This window comes from Bombina bombina, chromosome 7 (assembly GCF_027579735.1).
Source record: "Bombina bombina isolate aBomBom1 chromosome 7, aBomBom1.pri, whole genome shotgun sequence".
NCBI classification, from domain to species: Eukaryota; Metazoa; Chordata; class Amphibia; order Anura; family Bombinatoridae; genus Bombina; species Bombina bombina.
The window spans coordinates 630,202,608-630,219,345 of record NC_069505.1 but is presented as its reverse complement, the minus strand read 5'-3'; the positions used below and the strand labels follow the sequence as shown (position 1 = coordinate 630,219,345).

At 38.7% G+C, this 16,738-nt stretch overlaps 1 long non-coding RNA gene across 2 annotated transcripts in view; it reads left to right on the top strand.

The window, feature by feature from the left end:
* The window catches only part of LOC128636162 (uncharacterized), a 42,000-nt gene extending 25,875 nt beyond the window's left edge, over positions 1–16,125 (top strand). The window contains exons 2-3 of one of the 2 annotated variants that reach the window (XR_008398677.1): positions 2,841–3,103; positions 15,319–16,125. This is a non-coding gene — a long non-coding RNA (uncharacterized LOC128636162). The remainder of the gene's footprint in view (positions 1–2,840; positions 3,104–15,318) is intronic. The other variant, XR_008398678.1, reaches the window with a different exon arrangement.
* The last annotated feature ends 613 nt before the right edge of the window (positions 16,126–16,738 follow it).

Sequence of the window (16,738 nt, the reverse complement as noted above, 5' to 3'; positions counted from 1 at the left end):
AGTACCACATCAGGTTTATACCCAGCTAATGTTTTAATTACTAATTTACGTTTAGCGGGGGAAGTTATCCCCCCTACATTCCAAGATATAATTTTAATTCCCTCCCTCATCCACCAATAACATCACTGTAGCACATCCCACGGAAGGGACGATGGGGGGGGCAGAGTACACGGGGGGGAGGGCCACCAGACGGAAGAAGGAGAGAGAGCGAAAAAAAAAGCGGAAAGGGAAAAAAAAAAAAAGGAAAAGAAACGATAAACCAAAAAATAAAAAAGGGGAGGGAAAAAACATAACACACATAAAATACTATATAACCACTTCACTGCTTTCATTAACCTATAGTCCCTATTATTTAGAAAAAAACAAGCTCCATATAGGACAACCTTTCTGTTATATGAAGCATGACACTTTACCCTGTCTCTATGAATTTTTTAACATCTGCCACCTCCTCAAAAGAATATCTAGTACCTTTGTCCTCAATAATTATACGCGCTGGATATATCAGGTGAGCTTTAACCCCTTTATTTATCAATTGCGAACAATATGGGGCCATTAGTTTTCTTTTAGCTGACGTCTCATATGAGAAGTCCTGAAACAACAGAATCCGATTCTTTCCAAAAATAGGAGGATCATTTTTTTTAAATAATTTCAATATTTCAACTTTGTCTTGAAATTTTAACAGTTTAAAGATACAGATTCTGTTCCTCATGACTCCATCCGAGAAAGATTTCTTGGGGCCCAACCTATGTGCTCGTTCTATCGCTAGGGGTAGCAGCTCAGGGGCCATCCCTAATGTTTGTGGTAGTGTAATTGAAGTGAATTTCAATAAATCCTCATATTCTGATGTTTCTGGGAGGCCCACTATCCTGATATTATTACGCCTGGAGCGATCCTCGAGATCCTCCAGGCGTGACTGCATGCTTTTCATTTTAGCTTCCTGTTTCTGAATTAAGTCTCCATGAATATGAGATATATCTTCTACCTCAGAGATTCTTGTCTCAGCCTCAGTTAATCTGTTCGAAAACTGCCTAACTTCAGAGGACAGTGTAACTAACTCTGCAGAGATAGTCCCTAGCTCTTTCTTAATTACTTCAAACTGTGGGGAAAATATCTCTGTTAGCTGTGAAATCAGTGTTTGTGAATCAGAGGACATTTTATTGGTTTCTGTTGAGCTATCCAAACTGGTATCTGATATTTTACTTTTTTTATCTTTTATTTTTACAGGCATTTTTGGTGAATTAGATTTCACCTGAGTGATAAATCTATCCATAAAGGATAGAGCAGAAAAAAAGAAAATAAATCAAGTGCACATTGAAGTGAAGACCCTCAAACACAAAAAAACAAAACAAAAACAAACAATGTCTCAATAACCCCCTCCCACCCTTATTTCCCCTATACTATATTTTCAAAATAATGTGTGACAATTATAGTAGTGTTACTACAATAATGTTAAATAGTGCATAGTAGTGCACACAGGCCTGTAAATCTCTACTACCTTAACCAGTTAGTTTTAGCTGTTCTTATATTTCTATGGGCTTGTCTCCTTCCAGATAAGATACACTTGGCTTTCCAGCTCCTTGTAACTCAGCTTGATCTCTACTTTATAGGTGCTTGTATACCACTTCAGTACAGACTTGCACACCCAGTTTTAATTGCCTAAGTCTAGTTGTTAATTCTCTATGACCCAGAGAATATAAGGATAATGTATTGGCGAGAAATAAAAAAATATTCAGCACCTATAACCACCCTTACAGCACATCACTGTATATGTACAGGCAAACAAACCCAATATAACGTATTCAAAGTCTCCCTTTAAATAATAAAATTTAACCCAACAAATCAACACAGAGTTAGCACACTATCTATCCCCACATATCTCAGCTTACACAGCGCATCCTTAATAGTGCATTCTCGTATTTTCTATTATCCAAGTGTGGTAATTAGCCACTTTCCTGGGTTGTTATTTTGTCCTCCGCTTCTATGCGGCAAACTAAAGTTCTGCAGAATACTCTTTAATAACAACTTGAGAGTCTTGCACAAGAGTATATAGCTGATAGAGCAATACGTTCACAAGCAATATCCCCAGTGATGTGGCGAATCAACTTAACTACAGAAAAGTCCCCTCTTCTTGTTCTTTACCAGGAAAAAGGAATACAGTCACTAGATCTATTTGGTAGAAAACACCACAGCCACCTCTCCTTCAGCTAGTAACTGCCGCAAGCTAGCGGGCTACTTAGTTCCGTTTAACAAAAACAGCCAACGGGAAAATTAACTTACATGTCCTGCTCCGGGCTCCTCAAGCTGTATCAGTTTAGGACCTGTAGGGCCGCTCCTCAGCCTGAATAGCTCTAACACTGCTCTGTTACTTCATATGTACTCCGTCTAGACGCGGTACGTGAAATAAAGTTCTTCCCACACCTCCGCTTCTTATTGGTAGGTTGGGGGGGCTCGACCGCAGGGCAACTCTTGGATTGGTCAGCTTCCTTCTTCAGCTGTATCGCTACTTTCACAGCTATCAGATGTGATGATCCACAGTGACCCGGGAGAATCCTTTGCACTAGGCGAGCCCTAGGAGGTGTAACCACCCCACAACGGGCACCGCTCTCCACCCTTGACTACGGCACGGCCCTTGTCACCGTTCTACTCCAGCTGCTCTGCAAAAACCTTGGCACCGCTGCTGCCAATCCTGACCCCAGTGAACACTGTTACTATCGACTGGGTCCTTAAGGCATATGTAGTAGATATAGCGACAGGCTCAAGGTAACAGATTTAACAGTATAGTTTAGCCTCTTTTCTTTCTTCCAGCTTTTCTTTTTCTTTTTTTTTTTTTTTATTCACAGATTGAAGTTGTGGCTCGGACTGGAAGCCGTTGGAAAAAGTATTTTGGGGGTTTCCTGCCAGGGCCAGAATCTATTTGCCCCGCTCCCTAGGGTGCTGTCTTGCACCAACAACGGGAGAAATGGCCGCAGGAGATCGTTGTACACAGCTGCTCACTCTCCATGCACCACGCCAGTCTCAGCGTGCGCTACTGAACAGCTCCTCCCTTCGGAAACCCCTTGTAACCCAACTCTGCTGCAAAATGGATGTAAAGTCTGACGACGAGGTAATCCCGGGACAGTTAATGTTATATATGTACTATGGGAGTTTTACATGGATTGTCACTTGGTGCACCTAAAGCTCTAGGGGGGATAAGGGACAGTGAATGTTATATATGTACTATGGGAGTTATACATGGATTGTCACTTGGTACACCTAAAGCTCCAGGGGGGATACGGGACAGTGGATATAAAAAGTATACACACCCCTTTTAAAATGTCAGGTTTTCTGTGATGTAAAAAAATAAGACAAAGATAAATAATTTCAGAACTTTTTCCACCTTTAATGTGACCTATAAACGGTACAACTCCATTGCAAAACAAACAAAAATCTTTTTAATAGGGAAGTAGAAATAAAAAACTAAAATAATATGGTTGCATAAGTATGCACACCCTTAAACTAATACTTTATTGAAGCACCTTTTGATTTCATTACAGTACTCAGTCTTTTTGGGTATGAGTTTTTCAGCATGGCACATCTTGACTTGGCAAGTTTTGCCCACTCTTCTTTGCAAAAACACTCCAAATCTGTCAGATTGCGAAGGCATCTCCTGTGCACAGCCCTCTTCAGATCACCCCACAGATTTTCAATTGGATTCAGGTCTGGGCTCTGGCTGGGCCATTCCAAAACTTTAATCTTCTTCTGGTGAAGCCATTCCTTTGTTGATTTGGATGTATGCTTCGGGTCGTTGTCATGCTGAAAGATGAAGTTCCTCTTCATGTTCAGCTTTCTAGCAGAAGTCTGAAGGTTTTGTGCCAATATTGTCTGGTATTTGGAACTGTTCATAATTCCCTCTACCTTGAATAAGGCCCCAGTTCCAAACAGCCCCAAAGCATGATGCTGACATCACCATGCTTCACTGGAGGTATGGTGTTCTTTTTGTGATGTGCAGTGTTGTTTTTGCGCCAAACATATCTTTTGGAATTATTGCCAAAAAGTTCAACCTTGGTTTCATCAGACCATAACACCTTTTCCCACATGCTTTTGGGAGACTTCAGATGTGTTTTTGCTAAATTTAGCTGGGCTTGGATGTTTTTCTTCATAAGAAAAGGCTTCCGTCTTGCCATCTACCCCAAAGCCCAAACATAAGAAGAATACGGGAGATTGTTGTCACGTACCACACAGCCAGTACTTGCCAGATTTTCCTGCAGCTCCTTTAATGTTGCTGTAGGCCTCTTGGTAGCCTCCCAGACCAGTTTTCTTCTCGTCTTTTCATCAATTTTGAAGAGACATCCAGTTCTTGGTAATGTCATTGTTGTGCCATATGTTCTCCACTTGATGATGACTATCTTCCCTGTGTTCCATGGTATATCTAATGCCTTGGAAATTCTTTTGTACCCTTCTCCTGACTGATACCTTTTAACAATGAGATCCCTCTGATGCTTTGGAAGCTCTCTGCGGACCATGGCTTTTGTGTAGGACACGACTAAGAAAATGTCAGGAAAGACCTACTAGAACAGCTGAACTTTATTCTGGGTTAATCAGAGGCACTTTAAATTGATTGCTTAATTCTGAACACAGCTACATCCCCAGTTACACACTTATGCAACCACATTATTTTACCTTAAAGATTTCAGTTTGTTTTTCAATTGAGTTGTGTAGTTGTGTTATGTTAGGGGTAATGTGAACCTGACTGCAGCCATCTTGTTCTTCGCAGCCATCTTGTGATGATTAGCATCCATTTTGTAATGATTAGTCTTTATTATACTGGGTTATTATGTAGTGGGAACTATGTGCTTGTTATGGTACTTTCCTTAGCTCTTCGGCCTTGTAGAAGCTTCCTGGCTGTATGCCCAGAAGAATATTATATCAATAAGATGGTCCAGAGACCTTGTTGTCTCTGCAGATGTTAGCTTATTATGACTATAACATATTGTTATGAGATAGTAACTTTCCAGAATCACACTGTATTTTACTCTGTATAACTGTGTAAGATGACGCTGTCCAAACGTGTCATCCCCTTAACCCTGTATGCTGTTACTGAAGTCTATAAGATAGGCTTGCACTGTTCAATAAACATGATTGGCTTTAGATCATATTGCTGCGTGGTCTGAGTCATTCTAAGGGATCCTTATCAGATAATCTACATGTGCCTACATCTGGTACAGTGGGCCCGCGGCTTCGGCCTGACCTGACCCCCCCCCCCCCCCGGGGATAACACCTAACAATTTTGGCGTCAGAAGTGGGATTCACAGTGGGTGAGTATGAGTGCTTTTACCATGCTTTCCTTCTGTGAATCTGAACCTAAATTCAGTCTGGTAATAGGTGTTGATAATATATGATAAAGGGTTAAGGGGTTCCTGTGGTTGAAGCGCAGGTTTGCGGAGGTTATAGTCCTGCCGGCAGTTGTGATAACCCCTCCAGCCAGGTTGATAGTCCTGGGCTGGTTTACGACAGGTATTGTGAGTCCTGTCTGTGATAAGCGCGCAAGAAATAAATAAATGCCATTTGACAGGAGATTTTAAGTTATGCTCTCCCGGATATGTTGGCAGTGAGTGAGTCTCACGTGTGTTAAAGTTTCCCATATTCATTCCCATAATAGAGTTTTGTTACCCACCTGAAACTCATGTTGATATCTGATGCTTGCTTTGTTTATTTGTGTTTTGCTGCTATAACATTATGCTGTGCTTAGAAAATATTAAGTGGCTATGCATGTTATTATTGTGGCTATTATTGTGTCGAGGAATGGGATCTGCTTATAGATAATAATGCCGGGAGAAAATTACATGTATAAGGTCGACAAAAAAGGTTAATAATTTCTGCTAAAGACAGAAACATTTCAAAACACTGTCAGTGAGCACTGCTGTGTGGTAAATAGAGAAATCTCTGTGTTAAAAAATGCAGCAGGCAAAGAAGGGGGGCCACCACGGAGCGCGCACACAGAACAGAAAAAAAAAAAAAGAAACTGTTACAGCAGCTCCGTTTGTAAAACTTTTTGTTTGCTTGCAGTAATGAAAAGGAAATTGTGTATATTGTGATGCATAATGTGTGATGGTCTGTCGGTTCTCACTGTGGTATGCGTGTAACAGATTTACTCTAAACCAAAAACAGAATGTATTATTTGAAAATGATTGTCCCAATCCATGCAGAAAATTGCCATTCTGCGGGGATTCAGAATGAAATACATTTTGAACTTGGTGACAAGTTAATCTTGTGGTATTTCTATATGTCTTTGGTACGCTATGAAATAGATGTTTTTCTGAGAAAGGAAAAAAGGGAGTGAATCTCTGGTATGCGAGATGGAATGGGTTTGTGTGTCTGTATCGCTGTAAAAATGTTTCTTTCTGTTTCTCTGCTGGGAAATCAGACGTTGTAAGGAGGTATTTTGTAGTGTTATTTTTTTATACCTGTATTTTAAAGTCAACAGCATGTTTTAAGTATGTGGTATTAATAAGCAGTTTTAGTTTTAAGTGATAATTGTTTTTTGGCATGTAAATATATGATATTGTTTTTGCAAGTGAAGTAACAGCTTTGAAAGTGGCTTTGAAAGTGCGATGGTGTGTGTGATTTTTGTCACACTCTGGTAAATATGAAACTGTTTCTCGTATGATTAATGGGTTAACGTATGTTGTATTTTTAAGGTCTGTGCATGGAGGTAGTGCAAAAGATGAAATATAGTTATAGGCTGTAATTGAAATTTTATCTAAAAGTGCGTCCGTTTCTGTTGCAAGTAAATTAATCTGCAGGTCATGCTACAGTACAGAGGTGGAATTTGTGTGGTAAATCATACAAGCAGCCTAAATTATGGTTGGGATATACATATGTAATTTACGTGATAAATGGTTAGTCCTTAAAGGGACAGTCTACTGTAACATAGTGTTGATATTAATGTATTGTCCATGACTTGTTATACAAGCTGCATAGTATAAAATGTAGGAGAAGTTGCATTTGTAAGTTTGTGTATAGCTGATGTAAATTGTAATGGGTTGAATCTCAGATAATCCTTATCTTATATTTGTCTGTAAAATCAGAGCTCAGTGCTTAGACGGAGCAATAGAAAATTGTCATCTTATTATTTAAAGGATCAGTTCACTCTGGTGAAAGGAGTTCATGAATAGCAATAACACTGTATTAGTAGTTTGCGAAATAGATATTTTTTTGCGACCTTTCTTTGTATTATTCTTTGTAAATCTGCCGTTTAGATAGCAGCTATTTCTGTGCAGTGTACCTTAATTCTCTCTGTAATGCAAACTGAAGTGATAAGTTGTCTACAATTTTAGTGTCGCGATCTGTGAGACTAGAAAAAAAAAAAACACAAGAAAAAAACAGAGGAGTGACAATATTTAAAGGGATACAGGCAAACTGATATAACATCTGAGAATTTAAGGGAATATTTACAGAAAAGACAATGAGGTTTACTGTAAACCTAACACTAGTATATTTAACTGTGTTAGCACTTAGCAGCTTCAATTAAAGATTTTTTTTTAGTTTGGGTAAAATGTCCCTTTAACTAGCCTGCATCCCACTGTGAGTGTGTTTTTATGCTGCTTATGCTTGCTTAGGCTATTTATTGAATGTCAGTATACATTTTTTATTATAAGTAAGGCCAATGGATCATTGGGAATAATTTAAAGGGGAAATTTTATTGTTATTCTTTTGTAGAAAGCTTATTTTTGTGTAATATACGATTGATTATATGTGGCTAGAGAGCTGCAGAATGGTGAATATCAAATTATACACAGAGTTAGATCCAATAATTTTGTTGTTGTGGTTAAACTAATTAGCATTTATCAGGTTTTAGTGTGAATTTTATATTTTTAAGCAGTAAACAGTGTTTCTCCTTAAGTAAAAATGAAACTTTGAGCTTGCCTTACTATCCTTGAGAAAGACTGATAACACTGTGCATGCTTTGGTTTTCTTTTAAAAAAAAAAAAAGTTCTCTCTTGTGTTTGGATTTGTCGCAGAGAGAAAGATTTGTACTTTACATTTAAAGCGGCAGTACTGGTGTTCTATGTTATAAAGAATGATAAAACATAATTTATGTAAGAACTTACCTGATAAATTCATTTCTTTCATATTAGCAAGAGTCCATGAGCTAGTGACGTATGGGATATACATTCCTACCAGGAGGGGCAAAGTTTCCCAAACCTCAAAATGCCTATAAATACACCCCTCACCACACCCACAAATCAGTTTAACGTATAGCCAAGAAGTGGGGTGATAAGAAAAAAGTGCGAAAGCATAAAAAATAAGGAATTGGAATAATTGTGCTTTATACAAAAAAATCATAACCACCACAAAAAAGGGTGGGCCTCATGGACTCTTGCTAATATGAAAGAAATGAATTTATCAGGTAAGTTCTTACATAAATTATGTTTTCTTTCATGTAATTAGCAAGAGTCCATGAGCTAGTGACGTATGGGATAATGACTACCCAAGATGTGGATCTTCCACGCAAGAGTCACTAGAGAGGGAGGGATAAAATAAAGACAGCCAATTCCGCTGAAAAAAATCCACACCCAAAACAAAGTTTAAATCTTATAATGAAAAAAAAACGAAATTATAAGCAGAAGAATCAAACTGAAACAGCTGCCTGAAGTACTTTTCTACCAAAAACTGCTTCAGAAGAAGAAAACACATCAAAATGGTAGAATTTAGTAAAAGTATGCAAAGAAGACCAAGTGGCTGCTTTGCAAATCTGATCAACCGAAGCTTCATTCCTAAATGCCCAGGAAGTAGAAACTGACCTAGTAGAATGAGCTGTAATCCTTTGAGGCGGAGTTTTACCCGACTCGACATAAGCATGATGAATCAAAGATTTTAACCAAGATGCCAAAGAAATGGCAGAAGCCTTCTGACCTTTCCTAGAACCGGAAAAAGATAACAAATAGACTAGAAGTCTTTCGGAAATCCTTAGTAGCTTCAACATAATATTTCAAAGCTCTAACTACATCCAAAGAATGCAAAGACTTTTCCTTAGAATTCTTAGGATTAGGACACAATGAAGGAACCACAATTTCTCTACTAATGTTTTTAGAATTCACAACCTTAGGTAAAAATTTAAAAGAAGTTCGCAACACTGCCTTATCCTGATGAAAAATCAGAAAAGGAGACTCACAAGAAAGAGCAGATAATTCAGAAACTCTTCTAGCAGAAGAGATGGCCAAAAGAAACAAAACTTTCCAAGAAAGTAATTTAATGTCCAGCGAATGCATAGGTTCAAACGGAGGAGCTTGAAGAGCCCCCAGAACCAAATTCAAACTCAAAGGAGGAGAGATTGACTTAATGACAGGTTTTATACGAACCAAAGCTTGTACAAAACAATGAATATCAGGAAGACTAGCAATCTTTCTGTGAAAAAGAACAGAAAGAGCAGAGATTTGTCCTTTCAAGGAACTTGCAGACAAACCTTTATCCAAACCATCCTGAAGAAACTGTAAAATTCTAGGAATTCTAAAAGAATGCCAAGAAAAATGATGAGAAAAACACCAAGAAATGTAAATCTTCCAGACTCGATAATATATCTTCCTGGATACAGATTTACGAGCCTGTAACATAGTATTAATCACAGAGTCAGAGAAAACTCTATGACTGAGAATCAAGCTTTCAATCTCCATACCTTCAAATTTAAGGATTTGAGATCCTGATGGAAAAAAGGACCTTGCGATAGAAGGTCTGGTCTTAACGGAAGAGTCCACGGTTGGCAAGTGGCCATCCGGACAAGATCCGCATACCAAAACCTGTGGGGCCATGCTGGAGCCACCAGCAGAACAAACAAGCACTCCTTTAGAATCTTGGAAATCACTCTTGGAAGAAGAACTAGAGGCGGAAAGATATAGGCAGGATGATACTTCCAAGGAAGTGACAATGCATCCACTGCCTCCGCTTGAGGATCCCTGGATCTGGACAGATACCTGGGAAGCTTCTTGTTTAGATGAGAAGCCATCAGATCTATTTCTGGAAGTCCCCACATTTGAACAATCTGAATAAATACCTCTGGGTGAAGAGACCATTCGCCCGGATGTAATGTTTGACGACTGAGATAATCCGCTTCCCAATTGTCTATACCTGGGATATGAACTGCAGAAATTAGACAGGAGCTGGATTCCGCCCATACCAGTATTCGAGATACTTCTTTCATAGCCAGAGGACTGTGAGTCCCTCCTTGATGATTGACATATGCCACGGTTGTGACATTGTCCGTCTGAAAACAAATGAACGACTCTCTCTTTAGAAGAGGCCATGACTGAAGAGCTCTGAAAATTGCACGGAGTTCCAAAATGTTGATTGGTAATCTCACGTCCTGAGATTCCCAAATCCCTTGTGCTGTCAGAGACCCCCAAACGGCTCCCCAACCTGTCAGACTTGCATCTGTTGAAATCACAGTCCAGGTCAGAAGAACAAAAGAAACCCCCTGAACTAAACAATGGTGGTCTGTCCACCACGTCAGAGATTGTCGTACAATCGGTTTTAAAGATATTAATTGAGATATCTTTGTATAATCCATGCACCACTGGTTCAGCTTACAGAGCTGAAGAGGTCGCATGTGAAAACGAGCAAAGGGGATCGCGTCCGATGCAGCAGTCATAAGACCTAGAATTTCCATGCATAAGGCTACCGAAGGGAATGATTGAGACTGAAGGTTTGACAAGCTGAAACCAATTTTAGACGTCTCTTGTCTGTCAGAGACAGAGTCATGGACACTGAATCTATTTGGAAACCTAAAAAGGTTACCCTTGTCTGAGGAATCAATTAACTTTTTGGTAAATTGATCCTCCAACCATGTTCTCGAAGAAACAATACAAGTCGATTTGTATGAGATTCTGCTAAATGTGAAGACTGAGCAAGTACCAAGATATCGTCCAAATAAGGAAATACCACAATACACTGTTCTCTGATTACAGAGAGAAGGGCACCGAGAACCTTTGTAAAAATCCTTGGAGCTTTTGCTAGGCCAAACGGCAGAGCCACAAACTGGTAATGCTTGTCTAGGAAAGAGAATCTCAGAAACATATAGTGATCTGGATGAATCGGAATATGCAGATATGCATCCTGTAAATCTATTGTGGACATATAATGCCCTTGCTGAACAAAAGGCAGAATAGTCCTTATAGTTACCATCTTGAATGTTGGTATCCTTACATAATGATTCAATATTTTTAAATCCAGAACTGGTCTGAAGGAATTCTCCTTCTTTGGTACAATGAAAAGATTTGAGTAAAACCCCAGCCCCTGTTCCAGAATTGGAACTGGCATAATTACTCCAGCCAACTCTAGATCTGAAACACATTTCAGAAATGCTTGAGCCTTCACTGGATTTACTGGGACACGGGAAAGAAAAAATCTTCTTGCAGGAGGCCTTATCTTGAAGCCTATTCTGTACCCTTGTGAAACAATGTTCTGAATCCAAAGATTGTGAATCAAATTGATCCAAATTTCTTTGAAAAATCGTAATCTGCCCCCTACCAGCTGAGCTGGAATGAGGGCCGCACCTTCATGTTGACTTGGGAGCTGGCTTTGGCTTTCTAAAAGGCTTGGATTTATTGCAGACTGGAGATGGTTTCCAAACTGATACTGCTCCTGTAGGGGAAGGATCAGGCTTTTGTTCCTTATTGTGACGAAAGGAACGAAAACGATTAGTAGACCTAAATTTACCTTTAGATTTTTTATCCTGTGGTAAAAAAGTTCCTTTCCCTCCAGTAACAGTTGAAATAATAGAATCCAACTGTGAACCAAATAATTTATTACCCTGCAAAGAAAGGGAAAGCAAAGTTGACTTAGAAGACTTATCAGCATTCCAAGTTTTAAGCCATAAAGCTCTTCTAGCTAAAATAGCTAGAGACATATACCTGACATCAACCCTGATGATATCAAAGATGGCATCACAAATAAAATTATTAGCATGTTGAAGAAGATTAACAATGCTATGAGAATTATGATCTGATACTTGTTGCGCTAAAGCTTCCAACCAAAAAGTTGAAGCTGCAGCAACATCCGCTAAAGATATAGCAGGTCTAAGAAGATTACCTGAACATAAGTAGGCTTTTCTTAGAAAGGATTCAATTTTCCTATCTAAAGGATCCTTAAAGGAAGTACTATCTGCCGTAGGAATAGTAGTACGTTTAGCAAGAGTAGAGATAGCCCCATCAACCTTAGGGATTTTGTCCCAAAACTCTAATCTGTCAGATGGCACAGGATATAATTGCTTAAAACGTTTAGAAGGAGTAAATGAATTACCCAAATTATTCCATTCCCTGGAAATTACTTCAGAAATAGCATCAGGGACAGGAAAAACTTCTGGAATAACTACAGGAGATTTAAAAACCTTATTTAAACGTTTAGATTTAGGATCAAGAGGACCAGATTCCTCTATCTCTAATGCAATTAAGACTTCTTTAAGTAAAGAACGAATAAATTCCATTTTGAATAAATATGAAGATTTATCAGCATCAACCTCTGAAACAGAATCCTCTGAACCAGAGGAATCATTATCAGAATCAGAATGATGATGTTCATTTAAAAATTCATCTGAAAAATGAGAAGTTTTAAAAGACCTTTTACGTTTACTAGAAGGAGGAATAACAGACATAGCCTTCTTAATGGATTTAGAAACAAAATCTCTTATGTTAACAGGAACACTCTGAGTATTAGATGTTGATGGAACAGCAACAGGTAATGTAACATTACTAAAGGAAATATTATCTGCATTAACAAGTTTGTCATGACATTCATTACAAACAACAGCTGGAGGAACAGATACCACAAGTTTACAGCAAATACACTTAACTTTGGTAGATCCAACATCAGGCAGCGATTTTCCAGAAGTATCTTCTGATTCAGGGTCAATCTGAGACATCTTGCAATATGTAATAGAAAAAACAACATATAAAGCAAAATTGATCAAATGACAGTTTCAGGAATGGGAAAAAATGCCAGTGAACAAGCTTCTAGCAACCAGAAGCAAATAAACAATGAGACTTAAATAATGTGGAGACAATAATGACGCCCATATTTTTTAGCGCCAAAAAAGACGCCCACATTATTTGGCGCCTAAATGCTTTTAGCGCCAAAAATGACGCCACATCCGGTAACGCCGACACCTTTGGCGCAAAAAAAATCAAAAATGACGCAACTTCCGGTGACAAGAACGACGCCGGAAATAACAAATAATTTTTTGCGCCAAAAAAGTCAGCGCCAAGAATGACGCAATAAAATGAAGCATTTTCAGCCCCCGCGAGCCTAACAGTCCACAGGAAAAAAAGTCAAATTTTAAGGTAAGAAAAAAATTGATTATTCAAATGCATTATCCCATATAATGAAACTGACTGTCTGAAATAAGGAATGTTGAACATCCTGAATCAAGGCAAATAAATGTTTAAACACAATTATTTAGAACTTTATATAAAAGTGCCCAACCATAGCTTAGAGTGTCACAAAAATAAGACTTACTTACCCCAGGACACTCATCTACATGTAGTAGAAAGCCAAACCAGTACTGAAACGAGAATCAGTAGAGGTAATGGTATATAAGAGTATATCGTCGATCTGAAAAGGGAGGTAAGAGATGAATCTCTACGACCGATAACAGAGAACCTATGAAATAGACCCCGTAGAAGGAGATAATTGAATTCAAATAGGCAATACTCTCTTCACATCCCTCTGACATTCACTGCATGCTGAGAGGAAAACCGGGCTCCAACCTGCTGCGGAGCGCATATCAACGTAGAATCTAGCACAAACTTACTTCACCACCTCCACAGGAGGCAAAGTTTGGGAAACTTTGCCCCTCCTGGTAGGAATGTATATCCCATACGTCACTAGCTCATGGACTCTTGCTAATTACATGAAAGAAATATAAATTGCTAACTACAAAAAAACAAGTATTTATATTATATTCTGTCACAGAATCTAACAAAAAATGATCATTTTATTTCTGTGGCCGTCTGCTGTCAAACTGTATCTCACAGATATTACAGAACTCTTTGTTATTTAAATAACCCCCACTGAGTTCAATAAATAAATGACATATTATTTAACGAATTGATTTAAGTGACACTTTAACAAATATATAGCTATATGGTTACTAACCAGTCTACAGCTATAAATGCAATAAGTTTGATTGCTGCTTAACAGCTAAGCCGTGGTCTATAATGTGTCTACGATAAACACCCCTATATTAAGGCAATAGGGGACGGCAAACAAATGATGCACAATTTATCTGATTCTACTGCATTTACATAACTTGCTAATTTATCTGATTATAGTTTTGACATGCCTTGTGTCTAGGGCCTTCTTCCAGCACACAGTTTTATTTCTATGGCTTACGTGTATTTTGTCTCATGGTGTTGCAAAGAGATTTAAACAGCCTGTGATAGGAGGCGGCCCTCGGGGGCTTAGAGGTTGGTATGTGAGCCTACCTATGTTTAGTTTACACTAAGAATATCAAGAGGAAAAAGGCGAGTTTGATGAGAAAAGTACATTGGAAAGTTGGTTACAATTAAAAGTCCTATCTGCATAATGAAAGTTTCATTTATACTAGTATGTCCTTTAACTGTTGATTTGCATGGTGTTTTGCGTTTCAGGGAATGTCAGAATATGTGTTGAATTTCAGGTTAATTGTGATTGTTTGAAGTTTGTGTCGGCAGCTAATGTTTTGTTTTGTTACAGACAAGAACAATTGGTTTTCAATGTTTCTTTGTTATGTTTTTCTCTTTTGTGACTGCGTGTGGAATCGTGCTGTATGGACAGTATATTGAATAGTGAAGTGTATTTGATTTTGCTTGCTATTGAGAATTGTCTCTGCAAGAGTGGAGTGCATGATTTGTCGTTTAGTTTCTTGTTATGTTGTGTTTGCGTGTCACATGAGATGTTTCACACCAACAAGGGGGAAGTATTGATGAGTATAGTATTGATGAGTATCTTTATGTAATGGGGGTGATTGTTTTTAGGAGGTGAACCTAAAACGTTTTGAATCTCCTCTCACAATGTTATTGCCTAACCACCAGCTGTGCCCTAAATTTCCCTGTCCTATCCCTATGCAGGATGTACTATGTCCCTAGGATTGTCTAGAACTTTCCTTCATTGGGAATCTGGCCACGGACATCATCTACCTTGATGGCCTCCCAGGTCGTAGCCTGTATACCCAGACCCCACTCCTTTTTCCCTCCCTGGTGGATTCTATCTCTTCATTGTCTCTCTGTGTTTTATTTTGCTCTCATATTTCAGATGCCTAAAATGTTTTATTTTTCTATTTGGTTCTTAACACTATATTTGTATTTGCAGGATGAGAGTATGCAGCTGTATCCAGAGATTAAAAGACACTATCTGAATTATTTTTTAGTTTCCATATTTAGGTAAAATCTGTACAGGCAAAATTCCATAAATGCACTCTTCAAAAGATTAAAGATTGAATGCAAGTAAACCTTTAAAGAAAGAAAAGATGAAGATGAAAGACCTTTTGTCAAGCTTGTTTTAACCACCATACTGCAGTGAAAGTTGCTGAACTATCTTTGGATCCATTCTTTGCTTTGCATGCTGGTACCAGCCCCAGAACTGGACTCTGGGTAATCCATGACTGTTTCCTCTGATGTGTGTCTTCCGGACATAAAGACTCTCCTTCTTTGGACTGTGCCTTGCCGCTCGATATAGAGGACCTGTTATGCTGTTACAGGGTCAACCAATTAAATTAGGGTTATTGTTTTAACTCGATTCCTTATATTGCTTGTTTTGTATTCTCTTGTATTTGTTTTATTTTTGTTGATCATATTAGGTATAAGAGAAAAGTATGCTTTATTGTTCTATATTGGTTTCTTTTTCCTTTTTGTTTTTCCTCTCATCTGGCCTATTTACTCTCCTCTGTTTATTTATTCTTTCTGGCTATTCTCAGCTATTTTCTCCTTCAGACACATTCTCTGCTTTTATGACCCCCCTCTCACCCCCCTTCCTCCCTTCCATTTGTTGTATGTGATGTGTATCTATATCAGAATGATCAGTATTGCTTTAGACCTGAGGAAGAGAGGAAAACTCTTGAAAGCTTATCTTTTAAATATTATGTTAGTCCAATAAAAAAGGTATCACTGCGTACTGCAATACTTTGCTTTTTGAGCATCTATCTACTGGACTAACACGGCTACTCCAATCTTCACTATATATATATATATATATATATATGTTTCCTCTGATGTGTGTCTTCCGGACATAAAGACTATCCTTCTCTGGACGGCGACCCATGCGGGCCTTAGTCAATTTCAGATAACGCCCATGGTGGGCATGGATTATTTTTACGCGCTTAGACGTGCAGCAGTCTCCGGATCGTATAGTAGCAGAGTCCAGGGCTCTGGTGAGGCCTAAGCTGTATCGGTCTATCAAAGGACAGCAAATATATTCCAGGGGCAGGTAAGCGCCACAGCAGAGCTGTGGCATGGTGCAGGGGCCAATTTCTTTCATGTAATTAGCAAGAGTCCATGAGCTAGTGATGTATGGGATATACATTCCTACCAGGAGGGGCAAAGTTTCCCAAACCTCAAAATGCCTATAAATACACCCCTCACCACACCCACAAATCAGTTTTACAAACTTTGCCTCCTGTGGAGGTGGTGAAGTAAGTTTGTGCTAGATTCTACGTTGATATGCGCTCTGCAGCAGGTTGGAGCCCGGTTTTCCTCTCAGCGTGCAGTGAATGTCAGAGGGATGTGAAGAGAGT